Genomic DNA, 11,539 nt, shown 5'->3' with positions numbered 1-11,539 from the left:
TGCACAAACTAACTCAGACTCACTCCCTCTGAGCCCCAGTGCAAGGACATTAGTTTGAAAGGTACGAGACATACAGCAAGGAACTGAATTGTTTGTATCAAGGTGAGAACTGTAGGGGTAGCTTTCTCCCAGAAAGAATTGCTGGTAGAGGCTGTTGTTTCTATGATGGGTCTTCCCTTAAAGAGCTGGTAGGCTGACGCTGTATCAGTGACTCCATCAACCTGACTTACACTGTTTGCCCTGCCCTGGTGATTCCCTGAGGCCTTGCCCCACCCAACTTTTGGGCCCACCCAAGCTGTTAACAGTGGCTATTGCATAGGAAGGGCTTGTCTTGGATCATGTTTCAAATTTTACTAAAATATTTCCAAAAAGTAGCATCTGACCTCAAAAAGTAGCATCTGACCTCAGCATGCCCTGTACTTCTCTCTAAGTGGCCTCAGGCTTGGCACTAGCAGCAGCCAGCCTTGGTTCACAGCTTGGACTCGACTGGGCATCTCCAAGACGAGCACAAGTAGCAGCCATCTGCAGATTGCTTTGTATCTCATGCCTTGTGGCTCATTGGAACATAGGCTGTGGTTGACCTTGGCCTGCACATCCTGAGAAACCCCAGAGCCAGAGCACTCAGTGGACAGCTTCAGATCACACTGAAACACTACCACCCAACCACCTTCACAAACAAAACACTCAAAGGGCAGATTCAACTGCCACAAGAGCCTGCTTAAGGAAGTCCTGCTTTGTGGGATGGGACCTAACAAAGCAAGTAGTTGGAGGTAAGTGGTCAGTGGTTGTAGCCAGTCCTTGCAGCTGATCAGCCTGGGGTTAAATCCCTCCCATTGGCCTGCCCACAGTAATCAAGACTCAACAACAGAAGGAAGGTGTACAGCCCTCCTGAGGGATGTACCTCACATACCCAGCTTGGGTGATCAGAGAGGCTGTGCCACTGGACCCTACAGGACACCTACTATATTAAACCATTCTACCAAGCCTGGGAGACATAGTCAAAATGGGGAGGCAAGAAACATGGCCCAAATGAAAGAACAGAACTCCAGAAAAAAGAGCTAACTAAAATGGAGACAAGCAATCTACTAGATGAAGAGTTCAGCAAACTGATTATATGGATGTTCAGTGAACTTAGTGAGAACCTCAACAGCATGAAACAGGACCAGTCAGAAGTGAAGCATACAATAACTGAAATTAAAAATAATATACAGGGCATCAGTAGTAGAGTAGATGAAGCCAAGGACCAAATCAGCGACATGGAATACAAGGAAGTAAAAAACACCCAAACAGAAAAACACAAAGTATAAAAAGAATCCAAAAAATATGTATAGTGTGAGGATCCTCTGGGGCAATTTCAAGCATACCAACATTTACATCATGGTGGGTGGGGGGACACAGAAGGAGAAGAGAGAGAGCAAGAAATTGAAAATCTACTTGAAAAAATAATGACAGAAAACTTCCCTAACTAGGGCAAGAAAATAGACATACAAGTCCAGGAAGCACAGAGAGTCCTAAACAAGATGAACCCAAAGAGGCCCATACTAAGGCACATAGTTAAAATGCAAAAGGTTAGTGACAGAGAGAATCTTAAAAGCAGCAAGAGAAAATGAGTTAGTTACCTACAAGGGAGCTCCCATAAGACTGTCAGCTAATTGCTCAACAAAAAACTTGCAGGCCAGAAGGAATTGGCAAGAAATATTCAAAGCGATGAAAAGTGAAAAGCAAGGACCTACAACCAAGATAACCCAGCAACTATCATTTAGAATCAACGGACAGATACACAACTTCTCAGGCAAGAAAAAGCTAAAGGAGTTTATTACCATCGAACCAGTATTTATATGAAATGTTAAAGGGTCTTCCTGGAGAAGAAAAAGAAAAAAAGAATAATAATAATAAGGAGAAGAAAAACAAGAAGAACAAGAATAAAAGAATAATGCCCTGGCTGGAATGGCTCAGTGGATTGAGTGCTGGCCTGTGAACAAAGGGGTCACTGGTTCAATGCCCAGTCAGGGCACATGCCTGGGTTGCAGGCCAGGTGTCCAGAAGGGGACACACAAGAAACAACCACACATTGATGTTTCTCTCTCTCTCTTTCTCCATCCCTTCCCCTATATAAAAATAAGTAAATAAAATTTTTAAAAAAAGAATAAGAAGAAGAAATGAACAATAAAATGGCAATAAATACACATCTATCAGCAACTGAATCTTAAAAACAAAATAAATTAACAAGCAAAACAAAAAGAGACTCATAGATACAGAGAACATTTTGACAGTTGCCAGAAGGGAATGGGAGATGGGCAAAAAAGTTGAAGGGCTTGAGAACTACAGATTGGTTGTTACAGAATAGTCATGGGGATGTAAATTTACAGCATAGGGAATATAGTCAATAATATTCTAGTAACTATGCATGGTGTCAGATGAGTATGAGATTTATTGGGATGATCACTTACTAAGTTATGCAATGTCTAATCACAGGGGTATACACCTGAAACTAATATAATAATCTATGTCAACTGTAATTGAAAATAAAAAATGATAAAGAAAATTTAAACTCTAATTCAAAAAGATATATGCACTCCCATATTCATTGTGTATTATTTCAATAGCCAAGACATGGAAGCAACCTAAGTGTCTGTAAATGAATGAATGTATAAATAGGATGTTTTATATGCATAAATGGAATATTATTAAGCCATAAAAAGAATGAAATCTTGCCATTTGTGAAAATATGGTTGGATCTTGATGGCATTTTGTTAAATGAAATAAATCCGACAAATCAAATACTGTATAAACTCATGTATATGAAGAATTAAAAAAAAACTAAACTCAAAGATATAGATAACATTTGAATGTAACAAGTGTGTGGTCAGGGGTGAGCCAAATGAGTGAAGAGAGTCAAAAGGTTCAAACTTCCAGTTATAAAATAAACAAGTCATGGGGATATAATGTATGGCATGGTGATTATAGTTAATAATACTGTATTGTATGTTGCTAATAGAATAAGGCATAGAAGTTCTTGTAAGGAAAAAAGTTCTAACTATTTGTGGTGATGGATGTTGTTGTCATTATTTTACAATATATGCAAATAATGAATCATGTTGTACACCTGAAACTGATACAATGTTATATGTCAATTTATTTCATTTTTAAAATAGTAAAAACATTTGTGCATTAAAGGACACTACCAAGAGAGTGAAAAGACAACCTACTTATTAGGACAATATTTTTGTACATCTGAATTAATATTCAGAATTATAAAGAATTTCTACATCCTGGCTGGTGCTGCTCAATGGGTTGAGCACCACCCTGTGAACCAAGGGATTGCTGGTTTGATTCCCAGTTAGGGCACATGCTTGGATTACAGACTGGGTCCCTGGTTGGAGGCCTGCAAGAAGCAACTGTTTCTCTTGCACATTTGATGTTCCTTTCCCTCTCTTCCCCCCTCCCTTCCCCTTTCTGTAACAACATAAATATGATTTTAAAAAAAAGAATTCCTACAACTCAACAACAAAACCCAATTCAAAAATGGGAAAAGGATTTGAGTAGATACATGTCAAAAAACGATATACAAATAAGCACATGGAATGATGCTCAACAACATTAGTCATTATAAAAATGCAAATCAAAATGACAATGACATACCACATCACTCTAGTTAGGAAGGCTATCACCAGAAAAGAAGAAAGAAATGTTAGCAAGAATGTGAAGAAATTAGAACTCTCAATGCAATGGTGGTGGGAATGTAAAATGGGAAAGCATTCATGGAAAACAGTTTGTCATTTCCTTAAGAAGTTAAACATAGAATTGCCATAGATCAAGCAATTTTATTCCTAAGTTATATTTCCAGCAGAATTGAGAGAAGAGACTCAAAGAGATACTTGTACACAAGTGTTTAAAGTAGTATTAGTCACAATAGCCAACAGGTAGCCAAAAAACCCAAGTCCATCAACATATGAACAGATAAAATATAGTATGTACATTCAATGGTATGTTAGTCACCCATAAAAAGTAATGAAACTGACATATGATACCACATGGATGAATCTTGAAAGCATTATGCTAAGTAAAATAAGACAGATACAAAAGGACAAATATTGTATGTTTCCACTTAGATGAAGTACCTAAACAAGGCAAATTCATGGAGCTATAAAGTAGAATACAGGTTACCAGGGACTGCAGGAAGTGGGAAAGAAGAGTAATTGTTAAGTGAGTACAGAGTGTCAGTTGTGGGATAATGAAAATTTTCTGAAAATGGGTAGTGGGTATTGTTGCCCCAAATTGTGGATGTACTGAATGCCACTTAATTGTAAACTTAAATATGGTTAAATTGGTAATTTTATGTATATCTTCCCATAATTAAAAAAACACATAGAACAAGATTTTGAATATTGTAAATATTATTACCAAAATTTTAAAAAATTAAAGTATTTTAGAATGTTAACTTGTCAAATTCAAGACAGATAAAGGGTGGAAAATAAGAGGAAAATATTCTAAAGAAGAGGGTCAATCCAGGAGGTTCAGCATCCATTAAGTAATTCAAAATAGACAAAAGATCTAAGAGAAGGAAAGAAATTTTCAAGATATATGAGAAGAAAATTTCCTAAAATTAAAAGATTCAAGAGCCCAAATCAGAGTTTATTGAAATTCAGTTACCTAGGTTCTTCAATTTGAAGTTTCAACATCTTGGGAATAGAGAAATGATCCCCAAAGTTTATAGCAGTGTGAGTCCAGGGGGATAATAGGCCACATATATAGTATCAAAAATGAAAAATAATATTAAACTTTTCAATTATAATATTGGAAGCTTAAGGAAATTTTTAATTTTTTTAAAGTATTTATTTATTTTTAGAGAGAGGGGAAGGGAAGGAGAAATAGAGGGAGAGAAACATCAGTGTGTGGTTGCCTCTCATGCATCTCCTAGTAGGGACCTGGTCCACATCCCAGGCATGTGCCCTGACTGAGAATCGGACTGGCAACCCTTTGGTTCACAGGCCCGTACTCAATCCACTGAGCTACACCAGCCAGGGCAGGAAATTTTGAAGTATCTTCAAATTTCTAAGTGAAAGTGCTTCTCAAAATTAAAATTTTATAACTAAATTATCATATATAAAGATGTGAAGCTAGAATAGATAGTTTCAGACAGGTAAAAATCTCAAAACTTTTCCTTTTAATTTTGGTCAAGATGGCAGAGTAGATAAACCCTGTGCAAGCTTCCTCCCACAACCATACCAAAATTACAACTAAGCTACAAAACAACCATCACTGAGAACTGCCAGAAGACTAGCTAAACATAAATCCTATAACTAAGAATGTGAAGAATAAACCATGTTGAAACTGGTAGGTGGGGTGGAGATGCAAAAGAGGCTGGTCCTACACTCCAGTGTCATGATTGATGATGCGAAGGGATATCTCTGTTGAGGAGGTGCCCCCACTAAGAAGTGAGGGGTCTTAGCCCCACACAATGCCCCACAGCACCAGAAAGTCCCTTTTTTTTTTTTAAATTAGCAGTAATTGCACCTCAAATCAACCTCATTGGCTACGTACTGCCACTGCTCAAAGCTAGTCTTCATAGCTTCTGGCTGAGAAAACCAGTTGGTGATAGTAGCTGAGGGTTTGTGGCTGAGACAGAGTCCTTCTGGAGATCCAGGTGTTCTTCTTAAAGGGCCAATGCACCGTCTTATTTGCTGATGGACCCACTCACTCTGAGCTCCTGTGCTAGAGAAGCAGCTCAAAAAGCAATAGGACATATTAAGAGAAACGGTATTGTCTGGATTCAGGGCAAGGGCTAGAGTGGCAGGTTTCTTTCAGAAGTGCTGGTGAAGCCATTATTCCCTTATTGAGCACTTCCCTTGATCCAGTATGCAGACACAGGCAGGCACCACATCTGAATCTTCATCAATATGTCTAACATTGTTCACTCTGTCTTACTGATACCCTGAGACCCCACTCCACCACCTTTCAGACCCACCCAAGCAGCTTCCAGTAGCTTTCCAGTAAAAAGCCTGTCTTGGATCATGTTGTGGGGATTCCTAATATCTCTCAGTTTTACAAACTCTGAACAAGCAGCATCTGGCCTAAACATGCTCCATACCTTTTGCTAAGCAGCCCCAAGCCTAGCACTAGTGGTAGCCAGCCTCATTTTACAGCTTAGCCACTTCTAGGCATCTCTAATTGCAGCATGAGCAGCAACCATCTATAGATTACTTTATAGCTCTTACCAAGTGACCCCAGGCCAGGCATAGGCCATGGCTGACTTTGGTCTGCACTAGAGCCTCTTCCTAGAATGCTCAGAACCAATACATCTAGTGGTCAGCATCAGACCACAGTAGAGCACTAGCCAACCACCTCCACAAATGACTCACCAAAAAGGCAGACTCAGCAGGCACCAGAGCCCTGGTAAAGTAAATCAAAGGTCCATAAGATCAGCCCCTGCACAAGAAGCTCCTATACTGTATTGATGGCCATTCCTCACAACCAATCATCCTGAAGGTCAATCCCTCCCATTCATATGCCAACAGCAATCAAGGCTCAACTGCAACAGGAGGTACACACACTCCATACAAGAACACACCTAGAGCACCCAGCTTGGTAACCAGGAATGTGCCACTGGGCCCCACAGGACATTTACTACATAAAGCCACTCTACCAAGATCAGGAGGTGCAGCAGCTCTACCTAATATAGAAACAAACACAGGGAGACCTTCTACTGGAAAAAGGGAAAAACATAGATGTCCCAAATGAAAGAACAGAACAAAACTCAAGAAAAAGAAATAAACAAAATGGAGACAAAATCTACCAGATGCAGGGTTCAAAACACTGGTTATAAGGATGCTCAGTGAATTCAAGGGAAGACTAGATGATCCAGCAGAGAAATAGGAAATATAAAAATAGAGATAGAAAGCAAAAAAAGGAACCAGTCATATATAAAGAATACAATAACTGAAATGAAGAATACATTAAAAGGAATCATCAGTAGACCAGATGAAGCAGAGGATCACATCAGTGATTTGGAAGACAAAGTAGCAGGAAACACTCTATCAGAACAGAAAAAAATCCACCCCAAATGAGGATAGTTTAAGGAGCTTCTGAGCCAATATTAACTGTACCAACATTTTCATTATAGTAGTGCCAGAAGGAGAAGAGAGAGTACAAGGAATTGAGAACCTATTTAAAGAAATGATGATGGAAAATTTTCCTAACCTGACAATGAAAATAGACATACAAGTCCAGGAAGTACAGAAAGTCCCAAACAAGATAAACCCAAAGAAGCCCACACCAGGTCGCTTCAAGCAATAATTAGAAAACCTAAGGTTAGATAAAGAGAGAATGTTTTTTTATGATTTAATTTATTTATTTTTAGAGAGAAGGGAAGGGAAGGAGAAAAAGGAGAGAAACATTGATGTGAGAGAGAAATGTCAATCAGTTGCCAAAGAGAGAATCTTAAAAGCAGTAAGAGAAAAGCAGTTAGTTACCCACAAGAATGCTCCCATAAGACTGTCAGCTTATTTTTCAACAGAAACTTGGGAGGCCTGAAGAAATGGCACAAAATATTTGAAGTGATGAAAAACAAGGATCTACACCAAAGATTGCTCCACCCAGCAAAGCTGTCATTTAGAAGCAAAGTACCAAGAGCTTCCCAGATAAGAAAAAGCTAAAAGAGTTCATTATCACCAAACCAGTATTGCAAGAAATGTTAAAGAGACTTCTTTAAGAGAAAGGGAGAAAAATATTTTTAAAATGTGAATAATAAAATGTCAATAACTACATACCTATCAACAATTACCTAAATGTAAATGGATTAAATGCTCCAATCAAAAGACATGAGATAGTTATATAGAGAGGAAAAAAAAAGATCTACACATATGCTGCCTATGAGACCCACTTTAGATAAAAAGATACAGACTGAATATAAAAGGATAGAAAAGATATTTCATGCAAATGGAAATTTTAAAAATCTGGTGTAGCAATATTTATATCAGACAAAAATAGACTTTTTAAAAAAGGCTATAACAACCAGGACCTAGCAACTCTAATTCTGGATATTTATCTGAAGAAACCCAAAACACTAATTCAAAAAGACATATGCATCCCTATGTTCTTTGCAGCATTGTTTACAATAGCCAAGATATAAAAGTAACCTAGATAGCCATTGAAAGACAAGTGGATAAAGAAAAGGTGGTATATGGATACAATGGACTATCACTCAGTCATGAAAGTGATTGAAATCTTGCCATTTGCAGCAACCTGATTGACCTGAAGGGTGTTGTGCTGGGTGGGGTGGGTCAGACAGAGAAGAAAAGGTGCCATGTGATTTTGTTTATATGTTAAATCTAAAAAAACAAGATAAGCGAACAGACAAGGGGGAAGCAGACTCGTAGATACAGAAAACGTTTTGATGGTTGTTAGATGTAAGGGGATTGGGGGATGGGTAATAAAGAGAAAGGGATTAAGATGTGCAAATTGCCAGTTATAAAAACACTCATTAAGATGTAAAGTACAGTATAGGAAATAAAGTCAACAATATTGTAGTAATTATGTATAGTGCTAGCTGGGTACTAGACTTCTCAGAGTGATCACTTTGTAAGTTATGTAAGTGTCTAGTCATTATGTTGTATAATTGAAACTAATATAATATTATATGTCAACTGTAATTGAAGAATTAAAAATATTTTTAAAACTTTGCCTCATATATAATTTCATGAAAATATTAATCAGAATGCCATCTATCAAAATAAGGACATTAACCAAAAACAAGAAATAAGTTCCAGAAAAAAAATCACAATATAGTAGAGTGGAAAAAATTGGAGGATCGAATAAAAAGGAAAAGAACAAGTCATGATTGGAGCAGAACAGAAAAGAATGCTTGGGAGACATCTCCACAGGGAAATAATGGAAATTTTAGAAATCAGATGCCATGGACCACATGAAAAACTATTTTTAGAAGATTTTTGAGGGTCTAGGAAAACAATCCTCAATAAAAAGAACAACAAACATATGAAATACAGAGTAGTCACTATCCATAAGAAAAAGTGATTTAGAGAAAAAGAGAAATATAATCTTAGGACTCTACTTGGTTCAACAGCCAGTAATATTTACCTACTCCAAATAATGTAAATATTGGCTGTTGAATTCATAATGCTTTAGCTATGTTGAGAGAATAAGAGGGAGAGCAGTACAGAGGGAGGGGGTACTAGTGAGAAGAATCCTAATCAACCATACTAGTAAGTTAATAAATAAATAGGTAAACAAAGAGGTGGTAATATATGAATGTCACTTAGAAATATGTAGCCAAATAGCAGATAGAGCTTAAGAATTGTAAGTGGTTGATTTTGGAGAAAGGGGTGGAATAGGGAGGGAAGGAGTAGTAGAGCTATTTTTATTTTAAGACTTTTAGCACTATTAGATTGTTAAAACTATCTGCATGTATTAGTTCATAAACATAGTTCATAAACATAAAAATGAATAATTTTAATAAATAATTTCAATGAAAAGATAAATGATAATATGATAAAAGAATGAAACTGTTAAGTATCCAGCTATCAACAAATATTAAGTTCCTACAATCACTAGCACAATGACACCACTGCACTAAATTATATATGCAGCAGATACCCTTTTGGTTGGAAGAATTTCTTAAAGTAGAAGCTTCCTAGTCTTTTCTTTATACATGTTAAGCAATGTTCTTGCTTAACTGCTGTGCATTGAGCTGTAGTACAGAATAATTAGATAAGGTATAAAATGTCTTGAATAAAATTGCAGAGTCCAAATGTCCAAAGTAACAAAATGGTCTCAATAAAAGAGCAGTCTGAAAAAGGTTTCTCCCTGACCAGTGTGGTTCAATTGGTTGGGCATCATCCCGTAAAGCATAAGTTTGGGGGATTGATTCCTGGTCAAGGCACATACCAGGGTTGCAGGTTCAGTGCCTTGTCAGAATGTGAGAAGCAACTGATTGATGATTCTCTCTTATGTCGATGTTTCCCTCTCTTTCTCCTTTGAAAGAAAGAGAGAGAGAAAGAGAAAGGGAGGGAGGGAGGGAGGGAGGAGGGAGGGAGGAAGGAGGGGGGGGGGGGGGGGGGGGAAGGAAGGAAGGAAGGAAGGAAGGAAGGAAGGAAGGAAAAGGAAGAAAGGAAAGAAAAGAAAGAAAAAATTTAAAGGAAATCAAAGCATCTTGTACCTAATTTTTATATACCAGCTCTTGTCCAATCTATATTGATAAAATGATTTTTGGAAAATTAAATTAATTCCAGAAATCAATCTCTCTAGTTTTCCTTTGTAGAATTATAGTGTTTTCAGTCAAAGTACAAATTAAAAATTGACAATACTGCTTTTGTATGGGACACTGTGGTGAATGAGAGGCTGCTCTTGGTTTGGAGAGAAAAAAGATAACTGTGGTTCCAGCTGCCCTAGTCCCAAGATGACAGCACTAAAGTGCAGTGTATTTGCATGTCTGTAACCTATACATGCCACATCATTGTACCTTGGTGCATCAGTTAGGATGTTCTAGTCTATGAGATGCAAATTAATATTTTTTTCCTAATACAGAAAGACCTCTATTTAAAGTAGAGGTAGAAAGGTATAAACTAAAGAAAAATAGCAAGGTTTTCAGGATATTAAGCAGGAATATATATATAATATATATAAATATATATAAATATATATATAATGTCCTTGCTGAATATATATCATATTATATATAATATATATCATAATATACATTATGACATATATATTCAGCAAGTAAATAGTTTTAGAAAGGAGAAGGGATTAAGGAAACGGACATGCTATATGCTATACTGGCCCTATAGCATACAGCCCTATACTGGGTGCTTTTAAAAATTGTAATAAATAACATATAGTAGTTATTATCCCTAATTTAAAATGAAGTACATTCAGTGCTCACCCTGGCCGTACATATCCTAAAATTGGGACAATACAAAGAAGATTATCACGGCCCCTGCACAAGGATGACACACAATTTTGAGAAAAAGAAAAGAAAAGAAATAAAATAAAATACATTCAGTTTCCAAAGTACAATAAGAATGGCAATTTGAATCTGTCTTTATGACTGTAAGATTGAATTACAGATATTAAGCACAGCACCAGCCAGTTCATAATACCTTCTCATGAAAGCTTCTGTAGCTCACAATGATTTTTTAATCTGTCCATAATCATTCTTCCTCCTTCTGGTAAGAGAAGTGCATCATTCTGGGTTCAGGGGAAGGAGAAAAATGACTAATAAGTGTTAGGATAACAAATTATCACATGCTTGTGAATAATATTATTTATGGCAATTAATCACATGGTGGTAAATGATACTTATAACTGCCTTCTTCTACTAGTCATTACATGTTGCCATTTTTCTCAAATGCTTGTGTTTCCTAATCTGATAAGATGATCCAAACCTTTATTTCTGAAGAGTCTGTGCCATTATCAGTCCTAACTTTATTGGTTTGCTGTAGTGTTCCATTAATTTTTATCATAGGATATGGGAGTACTAAGAGGTATCCCAGAGCATCTTCTGTGTTCCAGACATACTTCT

At 37.0% G+C, this 11,539-nt stretch overlaps 1 non-coding gene across 1 annotated transcript; it reads left to right on the top strand.

The window, feature by feature from the left end:
• The first annotated feature begins 10,892 nt into the window (after window positions 1–10,892).
• Window positions 10,893–10,999, top strand: LOC119042861 (U6 spliceosomal RNA). Its single transcript, XR_005081304.1, has one exon. It is a non-coding gene; the product is annotated as a U6 spliceosomal RNA (small nuclear RNA).
• Window positions 11,000–11,539: the final 540 nt, after the last annotated feature.

The sequence above is a fragment of the Artibeus jamaicensis genome, unplaced genomic scaffold, assembly GCF_021234435.1.
Source record: "Artibeus jamaicensis isolate MK-2021 breed Jamaican fruit bat unplaced genomic scaffold, CSHL_Jam_final contig_233, whole genome shotgun sequence".
NCBI classification, from domain to species: Eukaryota; Metazoa; Chordata; class Mammalia; order Chiroptera; family Phyllostomidae; genus Artibeus; species Artibeus jamaicensis.
The sequence above is the reverse complement of the archived record's forward strand: the minus strand, read 5'-3'. Positions and strand labels throughout refer to the sequence as shown.